Genomic DNA, 12,204 nt, shown 5'->3' on the forward strand with positions numbered 1-12,204 from the left:
AAATGAAGATGCCAGGGGCTGGGGTTGGGGCTGAGAGTGCATGGTACACTGGGTATTTAGTGCTTGATGGATACAGGGTTTCATTTTTGTAAGATGAAAAGAGTTCTGGAGGAGGATGCTAGTGATGGTTACACAGCAACGTGAATGTACTTAATGACACTTAGGCTTAAAAATGGTTAAGATGGTAAATTTTATGTTATGTGTATTTTATCACAATAAAAAAATTGAAAGGAAAAGAAAAAAGTTAAAGAAATGAAGAGTATCAGCAAGCATGTGATTTATTCAAAAGACAGAGAGGACCCTGTGTGTGTGTGTGCATGTGTGTGTATCTGAGAATACCAACTCAGAACAAATATCTGAGCAATAGACCTAGTGATTTAAGAGGGCAAGAAAAGTAGATTATCAGCTTTTCAATAACAGTGCCTTACCCTGAAGAAAACAGAGTAACATATTGAAGATGTTGAGGGAAATAAACTGTGACCCAAGGATTTTATATACAACTAAAGTGACTTAAGTATGAAGGCAGCAAATTGCCATCAACATGCAGAAACTTGGGGAATGTTGTTTTCATGAGCTTTTCCTGGGGGGGTACACTGGAGCTTCAGACAATCAAAGTAACTGGAGAGACATTGCCATAGAAGTTGATAGTGAGCATTAAGTATTTGTATGGAGAACAAGCAAAGGGCAAAACGAATAAACTGTAGTATGTAATGGCTCTTTGCTCTGACAATATAGATATGGTAATAGTCTAAAAAATGAGAGAATGGGAATAGCACATGTAAAACATTTAAAATAGTTTTCCAGTAATTATAGTGGTAATAGTTTTGGTATTATAATTCTAAGAATGTTTTGAGACATGGAAAAAACATTCATTTGTCCCCATTGTCTTTGAGATCTAGGATTCTTGTGGACAAAAGGAGACTTGGATGAAACAAGAGGGTTTTTTTTGTTTTTTTGTTTGTTCGTTTGTTTTTTAACCACAAATACTGATCTAATTGGATGAAAGAAGAGTTTAATATGGAATTTGAATTGGAAGGATCAGTAGGAAAACATGAGGGACTTTATCTTTAAATAATAAATATACATATTTACATTTATAGTTTTATATATTACATAATTATGTTTGTCATATAAGTAACTATATATTATACATATAATTATATAGAATTATTATGAGTATAATGGACCAATCTAGGAAAGAGATATATATTCTCTAGGAAAGAATAATAGATATAATGATATCTAAGTTGCAAAGTTCCCTCCTTATTCATTTAGTCCTAGGGGTAGTAGCTGCTTCCTGAAGTTGCTACCTTTGTACACTTAAGAGTTCTCATTTACACCTTTTAGTAGTTAACCATCTTTACCTAGTTAACAATTCTTTAAACTAAATTTTACCAGCCCCAATGACTAGTATGTTTTCTGTCTGCTGATTGGACACTGGCTGATGCAGGCAGTGTTTGTACCCGAGACTACGGAATAGAATCACACATTTACATGCACTGTGGTGAACTGCTGGAGGTTTGTGAGGAAGCCAACGATGCTCTTAAAACATTGTGTCAGAAAGTTAAATGTGGCTGACTCTTTGGAAGAGGGAAAGCCAGGAGGTAAGATATGCCAGTAAAAGGTAAAAAGAGTGACTCAGGGTGTTGGCAGTGAAGATAAAAAGGAGGGGAGAGAGAGCTAAGAAAATCTAAGGGAAGAACAGGATTTAGGACTGCTTAGAAAGAAAAGTGAAGGACATGCTGAAAATTTTAAACTGTAGGATTTCAATGTGTCGAAATGATCATTTTAGGCCAAGGATATTGATAAGGACACCGGAAAATGGATCTTGTTGGGAGAAAGGTGGTGATTTGGACCTGAGACATTTTAGGTTTTAAGTAATAATGAGATATGTGGGTGAAAATGTCTGGAAGGAAGTTGAGTATAAAGGTCTGAAACTCTGGGAGACATCATCATCAGAGCTCTAAACTAAGATTAATTATTCACTTACTGCTCAGAGGCACATTCAGTCTCTAATATCTGGGTGTTGGTATTCAGAACCAACTCAGCACATTCATGGTCTCAGCCTCTGGGACCACACAGTCAAGTGGGATGCCTCCATTAACTTACTCCAACATCCTCCCTGTAGAGCTGACACTGAGGACCTGAGGGCCTCTCAAATGTAAGCAATAAGGTTAGAAGTTGAATTCGGGCATTCTGAAGTACTTCTGTTTTACCATACCAGGCTGCCTGTCTAGACACATTAGGCACTTAATGCCCTCCTTCCTTTTCCCACTAACTGAAGTGAAATCTCAGCTCCTTACTGAGATGATTTCTGCAACAGGTGAGATGGTTTGCTCGCTATGGAAATTTGAGTGTTAACAGACATCAAAGCCTTCCTCTAAAGGGTGATGCTACCGTGGTGGAATTTTGAATGCCAGTCAAGTCCTGATAGGCCTGAAGCTGTACTACACCAGAGAGTATCAGCTTCCTCCAAGGTCTGAGCATTGCTCTGCCTGTGTACTGGGCATTCTCTTGGACTCAAACCAAATAAAAGAGAATTAGTCAAGTGGAGAGATGCCTGAGTACATCAGAATACATTTCAACTCCCCTTTCACTCATGAAAAGCTAAAATTTTGCTGACAAGGAAACAAGAGACCCTGATGTGTTTGTGATTATCTAGCCAGCTGTTTTTCTTATTTTATCAGATATTGAAAATGTAATGAAAAGGAATAGAAAATATATTTGTGTCTTGGAGGTAGAGAGACCAAATATTGTTTCTTTGGCTGCTTACGGGCACAGATATTTCAATGAGGCAGCCTGGTTTAAATCTTGACCCTACTGCCTACTAGTTTGTGACCTTGGGAAAGTAATCTAACCTTTCCGTGCCATAGTCTCCTCACCAATGAAATGTGGATACTTCTTATGACTGTTCTTAATATATCTAAAGTGCTTACAACAATGTCTGGCCCCTAGTAAACAGTATGTAAGTATTAATACTATTAGTGTTGCAAAGTTTATTACATCCCACATACCTGACTCATTTGGTTATTCCCAATTTGCCCGTCTGAGCCCCTGGGCTAGTGCCTGCATAGATGCTGGTCCTACTCTCAAGGAATTTCACTTTAGTTGGAAAGGCAAGAGTTATGGCTTTGAAGAGATAACACACAGTGAGCATAAGTAAAAATGCCAATTGCATAATCGAGTCCATGCTTGCTGGGAGAGTGGGGGATGGATGGGTTCTAATGCTGGAAAAGACCCAGGACTATGTCTGTTAGAAACCAGGTATGCATGTGGAGGGGACAGATATGGAGTGTAGAGAGAAAGTGAGCAGTAAGGAGGCTGCTCTGGACTAAACTTTTATGCACCAGGAGCATTGTGATAAAGAAAAGAGGAGGTCAGTGAAGCAGGTGGGACCTGTGTGAGAAAGGGAAGGGAAGAGACACTTGTGACAGACATTAGCCAAGAAGGCCAGTCCCTAAATCTTTCTTGATATAAGGCTGTGCATTTAGGAAGAATAACTGAGTTCTCAGGCCCAGGTAGCAGGTGGAATAATGGTACCACTTACCAAAATAGAAACACCATGAGGCAGGAGCTGGCTTTGAGAGGACAACACATTTACAGCTTCCCAGATGTGTTTGTTGGGAGGACTGGACGAGACACTACATGCAAATCACTTAGCACAGTGCCTGGCACAGAGTCAGTGCTCAATATATGGCAGCTAATATCATCTATACACTCTGGAGGTTTAACTGCCGTAATTTAAGTGTAATGCTAAGACATGCCAGCCATGAATGTATGTAGAAATGTGCATATTTTCTCACTCTTGTTTGTACACTTGGGTTCTTTTTCCCGAAAGAAACAAAATACATTCTTATAGCTGCAAGGTTTAACTTAAACTCTCACCATGATTTTAGCTAGGATTAGAAAAATGGTTAAAAAAAGACGGTAAGTGAGGACTTCCAAGAGGCCTAAGGGAAGGAAATTAGTCAACATTCTGTCACTTTTCCCTCTGATTACAAGTCTCCCTTAGAGCCATTTTTTCCCCACATAGAATAAAGGAAAAGGAAAATCTTGACAGCCCTTGGTTCAGAAACAGTTGATGATATTGTTAAAAGAAGTACGTTTCATTATGCGCTATAAAACTTGCTAAGCGTGCTGATGGCATTTAGAGAGTCATGTGGGGAGAGGCCTGAGGAGTCCTGGTTGCATTAGAATTCAGTGTATACAGTGCAATGAGTTTAATTTGTGAAAAATAAATTTAATAATTTGTTGCCTTATGTCTTCTTTCTAGGAAGACAACGCAGTCCTTTGCATTTTACTTAGAAAAGCATTTAACTTAAAAGCTGCATGAGCACTGAAAGCAAGCATTGAGACTCCAGCTTCACACCTCTGATGACAAAATTACAAACTATGGTGAGGAGGACGAGGTGTAAAGGAGCAGGAAATTAGTGCTATTTGTTTTAGGATGTTTTCATTGAGATCTGGTACCCCTTTTTTAAAAAGTGTGTGTTTGTCTTCTTTCACTGTCAAAGCAAACTAAAATTCTAGGCTCAAAGAACACTAGAGCCGAGAGGTGGCTTGGCAACCCCCCATTTTACAGGTGGGGGCATTGAGGGGGTTATGTGTTCCAGGCCATAGCAGAGCCCAGAATCCTGACCAGAACCTGGACCATGATGCCTGCTTGCCTGCTGCCTCCCTGCTGCCTGCCTTCCTTCCCCACCTCGCTGATGTCACAGAATGCTCATTACTGGTAACCAGGAGGGGATTCTTTAAAGCACTAAAAGGCTTCAGAACTGGAGGGGCTTTTGAGAGCACCAGACTCAACCCTGTAAGCTCTGGAGCTAGCTCAATGTTGAGGATAAGAGTGAGTAAGATAAGGAGGGCCTGGACCTAGCTTCCCTGACTGAATTCTGGGCCATTTGTATTTCTTTAAACCACTCCAGACCACTGAACTGATGATTCAGAGATTTCCTGTCAAAGTAACCACAACAGAGCTCATCCTTCTTAAGACTGGTGTACTTCATGCTTCTACTTCTTCTGCTTTTCTGGGCCTAGAGGTCTCCTCAGCAGACTAGAGGGATAGATGGGGCGAATGGTCTATAGTCTCTTCTAGCCCTAACATGGCATTTTGGTGACTCTGGATACAGTCCATGACTGAATTCCCTAGACCCCTTTGATAAACCTTTTGCGGCATCTAGATGAATTGTTTCTCTTTCAAACAACCCATGACATTTCCTGCCTCTGCACCTTTGCAAAGTCGTTTCCTTTATTTTTGCCTTATCCTAATGGACTTGATTATGCTCCCTCTGGAATGTGGGTGCCAAAGAAGGAAAGACCTGTCCTGTTTGCTGCAGTAGGTCCTTGTCTTGGAACAGTGCCTGGCACATAGCAGATACTCAATAGTGAATCCAAAATATTATAGGTGCTGCTTGGTTCCCATCTTTTGAAGCCTTTTTAAAGCAGAATTAGGAGTCCTTGATCCTCACCTGTGGGATCAATCCTATCTTAGACTCTTTGCTCGGTTGTGACCCAAACACAAGAGTTGTCAGGACTTTTGCCGGGAAAAGATACAACTTGGCATAAAATTAATTTTGCTGCTACTTGGGCTCTGTCCTTGGGCCTTATCTCTGGACATTGGTGTCTCACTTTTTTACTGGCCTTCAGAGTGCATCTGACTCTGATGATGAATCTAGCACCCTTCCCCACCATGTGGAGGTGTGTTGAATCTTATTAGCTTTGTGCTTGAAAGGCCATGCCATCCTTCCAGATATCAAGTTCTGCTTGCCAGGCTGACCTTCCTTTTCCTTCTGGCAGCTGCAACTGACTCTGTCCTCACAGTGCCTACCCTATCCTGGAGGTAGATGACTCTTGGTCTCTATCCTTCCCTATCTTGCATTGGTTAAGTCAGGTACTTCATGATCCATGTCATGCTCTATGTGGGAGTCACTCTCTTGGTACCTGGCACATCAGTGTCTGTTAAGATGTTTGCCTTGTCCTGCCCATGAGCCGGGACTCTCTCTCTAAACTCTAGGCTGCTGACATGTGTCCTAGAGGGCACTGACTGCTTAATTTATTGGTGTTGCCGCCTTAAGATTCCTCTCTTGGTGCTGTGTCTCCTGTGGAGTCACCCTGCTACCTGCAGTTGGCAAAGCCAACCACTGGCCTAGATGGCCTCTGGGGTGTTTTATCATCGACTCCAGTCAGCAGAGTCCACTGACTACACTGGTCTTTCTGCCTGAGATGAGTCCATGTCTCAATCAAGTTCATGTTCAGAGAAGAGTGGTGGTTTCCTCATCTAGGTTAAGAGCTAACATTCTGGTGTGAGTGCCTAGACACCAGGTGTGTGGCTTAGGCAAGTTACTCAGCTCTAAGCCTCAATTTCTTCATCTGAAAGGTGGGGGAGGAATGCAGGCAATAACACTATTTTGTCTTGTATGGTCATGATGAAGAATAAATTAGAAGTGTAACCAGAAAGTGTTGTAGCCCATTGGGCTCCCCTGCTGCCTCAGCCCTCTGAACCACTCTATCCTATGAGCCCCATAATACTTATTCTCTATACTCTCATTTTGTATTTAAAGATACTATATTGTAACTGTAATTTCATTTTTAGATCCATGTCTTACATTTCCAGCTATAGCATCAGTTCTTTTAGGTAAAATCTGTGCCTGGCACCACCTTGTATCTCCCAAGCCTAGCCCAATGCCCTGCATATACCAGATACATGGTAAATGCTTATTTTTATTCCTAGTATGGATAATCATCTCATTTATTCTAAAAATCAAACATTACTGCCCCACAAACTCTGATGAATTTGCTCAGCCCAGAGTTCATTTTCCCTGTTGATGATGCACTGGCAAGGATGAATGCCAAGGCAGACAAAAACAATTATTAACCATCCTAGGGATTATGTAGGTGGCAAGTGTCCTGGAATGATGTTCCTTAAATGATGTTCTTAGACTTATTTGCAGTAGTGGTTAGAAATAACAATGGTCATACTAAAAATCTGCTTTCCAATTAGCTCAGGAAAAAGAGATGGCATTTGGGACTCAGCCAGTAGGAAACTAAAAGACCGCAGTATTTCAGAATCCTGCTTCACTTGTTGGCGGCTCCTTTCCTCACTAGATAGTTTCGGATTTGGCTATTTAATTGATTGGTAAATTTCCTGACACCATGTACTTTGACTTTAATTACTATTGACCAGTAACGGAGTGAAAGGTGGCACAAGTATCATTAGTAAGTTCAAGGTCACGTCATCTTTCTTAGAAGAATTTAACACCATTAATAACTTAAAATTTGGGAGCAGCTTTTTGAAAAAAAAAATTATTTGGGTTCTGAGTTGAAAAGCAAAGGCATTTGTGCTCAGACACTGTAACATATCTACAGTGACAGGATTCAAGGAGAGGGGTGAATCACACAAGTGAAATTATTGTGGGATATTCCAGCATTTAGATTGGAGGCTACAGGGAGAGGCTGTGAATGAGGATCTGAACTTGGAGGAACAACACCTGGGTTCCAATTCTTCACCTCTCTCAACTGCAAAGGTGGCATTGTCTCTTTCTTCTATAAAATGGGGGAACACCTATTTTCCTGTCCTTTCTCAGAAGGTTGTAAAGATCATATGTGGTAATATTTGTGAAAGATCCTCATGGGTTTAAAGATGCTGAGTAAGCATAAGTCAAACAAAATGGCTACAGACCCAGACCTGGTAGTCCTGGACCTGGTGGTCTTCCCAGTGCCTGGCATGGTAGCCTGGACAGAGCAGGCAGTAGGGTGCAGGGTGTGCCGTGCTGGTGAGTGCTATCATTTCACTGGAGACAGAGACTGGCTAAGCTGAAGGAGGGCAGGAAATTCTTATGAGGTAAACTTTGCTTTTCCTTTAGATTGAATTTGAAAATTCTGACCTAGAGATCTAGAGGCTTTTGTTCCAGATCATGAGGAAAGGGTCCAGAAGGAAACAGTCAGGTACAAGACTTCTATCTGAGTAACTCTCCTTAAGAGAAGAAATCTTTAGATGCACTAAGAAACAAATACTTGCTTTTCTGCAGGTAAGTCTTCTTTTGGAAGGAGAGAACTGAGAAAAATGGACTTAAAATTACAAAGGGAATACTGCTCAGCAAAGAGGGGAGAGGGTGGTTTTTCTCAAGGAAAGAAAAATGTCACAGTAGAGAGAGAAAGGGAAGAGTTTTATGTGTGTTCCAGGGTTGGAGGTAACATAGCCCATTACCAGCAGAGGCCTGGGTAGACTTCTGGATATTTTTAAGAAAAAGAAAGGTAATTACCTTTCTGAGATGACTTAAGGGCATTTCTCTTCAAGGCCTCTTCAATTTCTTTGCTGAGTCTATAAACATTGTGAGGGAAAACAGAAATGTATGTCCACTTCAAGAATAATGTGACAAGTTATCTTTTACAGTAAACTCTTGCTTTTTAGAAATTTTTATTTTTTAGTGCTGAGAATTCTAAGAAACAAAGAATAATATTAAAATTTGAAAGTAATAGGTTATGAAAATACTTCAGTAACTAATTTGTTAAATTGTTATATAGTTTCCCATTAGGTTAGTTGTCTTAAGTGTTAACTTCTAGGAATGTAGCTCCCAAACGCTATCTCAAAGCCAAATATCTCTGAGACACACATAATTTCAAACTTGAAGCAATCCATTGTCCAAATCACAGGGCCTTAGAAGGAAATTGCCAACATCAGACTGTCCACATTTCTCCAAGAGAAAGCAATAGAGTTCAAAAGAGACATATAAATAACTGACCCAAACAATAGCCTCAGAGAGTTTCAAAGAGGCTTCCTTAGAGACAGATGCTTATAATATTTTTTCAGAATAATTCAACTTTCGTAGCATTAGTAACATTAGCCTTTAAGAAGTACTTCCCAACTACTAAACTTTGGGGGAAAGAACCCACTTATCCACCGGCAAGAAACAGCTCACACTAGAATGATCCATTAATCCCTGAACTAGGTCTATAAATTAAGTGGCTTATAGAGAAAAGAATTAAAGAATTTACAATCTTTGTCAAAAACTCAAAATAACTCCCGTTATTTCTCTATTTCAAATAAAGATTCATAGGCAGATAGAAACAGTAATGATTTTTAAATTAAAAAGTTTTATGAGATTTTCAAATAGATGAATAAAGCCAGAGGGTCAGGCTTTTCCTCTGAATAAAAAAAAAAGTAGAGTGGAAAGGAGAATATAAAAGCTAAGCAGGAGGGAAGAAAAATATTTTGAGGCATGCCCACTAAAAAATATTTACAGAGTATAGTAAAACTATTTAATCTCAACTTTTTATTACTGAGAGAATGGTTCCCTAAGAAAATTAAATAGCATAAAGAAGATTCCAGGTAGGATCCAGAACTTAATTATGAGACTAAGTCATGCTTGTCATTAACAGCATAGTTTGCAAACCAAAAATGTCTCACCTGATGAGAATGTGTTTATAACAGAAAGGTTGGGAACAATCCTACTTAACAATGCTTTGGCAAATCATCAGTTGGAGTTAAATGTTTATAATAATAATTATAATATTTTAGTGAGAAACATAAGAGAAAAATTTAAATTGATTCTCCTTCTCAATGTATATATGAAAAAATGGGGTTTCTTTATAATAGGATGTTTGGCAGGGGATTACAACTAGTTGGCTAAAAGGGTCTAGGGTCATGTTTTAAAATTTCCTGTTCAGGCTTCTTTTCTCTATCATAATGCTTAACTGAAGACAGTCATAGAATCATAGAATTTAACTCAGTTTGGGAAGAGGCATGAAAATTTGTGTTTTTGGTATCCTTTTCACTGAAGTATAACATATATACTGAAAAGTGCACAAGTCTTAAGTATACAGTAAACACATCCACTCCAGCAGAGAAATGAAGCATTACCCAAACTGCAGGAAACCTCTTGCACCCCTTGATGTCAGAGCCCACACTGGACAACCCAGATATTCTATATCCAGCTGAGGAATGAGCAAACTGAGATCCACACTGGATAAATGATTTAATTAGCCCAAAAGCAAATTACTAGTGAGAACATGAAACAAGTTCTTATGCTGCTGACTTCAGTGCTTTTTCACTAAGTTAATTCCATCTAATTTAACTAACAATCTGAAGCCTAACACAGTGTAAAACTGCAGTAAGAGTGCCACAAACATTTGTTGAATGAATTAATGAAATCATTCCTGAAGTTCCTCCTGTTTCATACATTATTTCTGTGTCCTTGGTGTGTTTTTCTTGGTCTCTCACTCACAGTGCAAGGTCTCATCATATCTTGTTGATGATCCTGGGCTGTCTGAGTATTTCTGAATGAGATGCTAGGAAGTGGTATGTGTGGGTGCTGTTGCTCTTCATAGGACTTTTCTCTAGGAAGGTTGAATGTGAGTCCATTTCATTGGGTGAACTCCTATGCCCATATTTGAAGAACTTGACTCTGGGGTGATTTTATCTTGATAGAAAGGAATCCTTCAAAAGCCCAGAAAATGAAAACTTCTAGTGTTTTAGAAGCAGTTGTGACAGAGGGAGTCGGGTGACCAACTCCTCATGCAGAGTTTCGTTAAATCCTATTTTCATTTCTACATCTCATTTCCATTGCCTTCTAGGGGTGACCAAAAGTTGATCTATTTTTTATCGTCACCTTGCAATAACAATTCTAAATAATAGGAGTAATTAGATACTTTTCAATCTTCAAAAATTAAGTTGGTCTGGTTCTAAACAATTGTGGTTGCTATTTTTTCAACTTTATTGTGACTTAGCTTACATATAATAAAAGTCCCCTACATTAAGTGTACATTTGATGAATATTGGTAATTAAAAGTATGATGAATTTGGGGAATTGTATTCAAGATATAGTAGTGTTCCATCACTCTAAAAAATTCGCTTGTGTCCCTTCACAAGTGATACTCTGATCTAACTTGCAGTCCCAGACAACTGATCTGCTTTCTCTCATTGTGCTTTCTACCTTTTCTAAGAATTGTATATAATGAAATCAAATAATATGTACTCTTTTGTGTTTGTTTTCTTTCACTTAAGATGTTTTTGAGATTTGTTCATCTTGTTGTATATATTAATATTCCTTTTTTCATGCTGATCAGTATTCCATTATATGGATATATCACACTTTATTTATTCATTCCATGTTAGGTTGTTCTGGTTTTGGGCAATTGTGGGATAATGCTGCTGTGAACATTTGGTATGTTTTCATGTGGACATACATTTTCATTTCTTTTGGATAAATGTCTAAAAGTAGGATCAATGGATCACATATTTAACTTTATAAGATATGTTATACTGATCCAAGGTGGTGGTACCATTTTGCTTTCCACCAGCAATGTTGGAGAGTTGTCATTGTACTACATCATCGTCAACACTTGCTACTGTTAGAATTTTTAATTTAGGCTGTTATAGTGGTGTGTGGTGTTATCATGGTTTAATTTGAGTTTTATCTCATCATGGTTTTAATCTGATGGCTTGTGATGTTGAGAATCTTTTCATGTACTTATTTGCACTTGTTTATCTTCTTTTGGAAAGTGTCTATTCAAATCATTTTTGTCTATTAATGGGTTGTTTGCCTTCTTATTATTGAGTTGAAGGTCTTTTTTTATATTTAGATAAAGCCTTTGTCAAATGTATTTTGGAAATATTTTTCCTAATCTAAATTTGCCTTTTTTGTTTCCCTCAACTGTGTCTAAGAATAAAAGTTTTAATTTTGATAAAATACATTTTGTCAGTTTTTTCTTTTACAGGTCATTTTTATAGTGTTCTATTTAAGAAATCTTTGATGTGGGTCACAATTTTTTTGCTTGTTTGTTTTCTTCTAGATGCTTTATGGCTTTACTTATGTTTAGGTCTATGATCAATTTTGAGTTAATTTTCATGTATGATGTAATATACAGATTGAGGCTAAGTTTTTATACAGATATCCAGTTGTTCCAGCACAAGTTAAAGGCTACTTTTCCCCCATGGAATTACCTTGTCTTAGGAAAGGAATTGGCATATTATAGAAATAGAAAGGAGGTCAGTACAGCCTGAATGTAGTGAAAGAGGAGGAGAATGTTATGAAGCAATGTTGGAGAGAAAAATAGGGGCCAAACTTTGTAAGATCTTCTAGGTATTGCTAAGAAATTTGGATTTCATTCTGATAGTAATATGATTGCTTCAAGCATTTTAAACATGGGCACTGGATGATCTGATTTATATTTTAAAAAGATAATTCTTCACTTATCTGAACCAAT

This window comes from Panthera uncia, assembly GCF_023721935.1.
Source record: "Panthera uncia isolate 11264 chromosome B2 unlocalized genomic scaffold, Puncia_PCG_1.0 HiC_scaffold_24, whole genome shotgun sequence".
Lineage (NCBI taxonomy): Eukaryota > Metazoa > Chordata > Mammalia > Carnivora > Felidae > Panthera > Panthera uncia.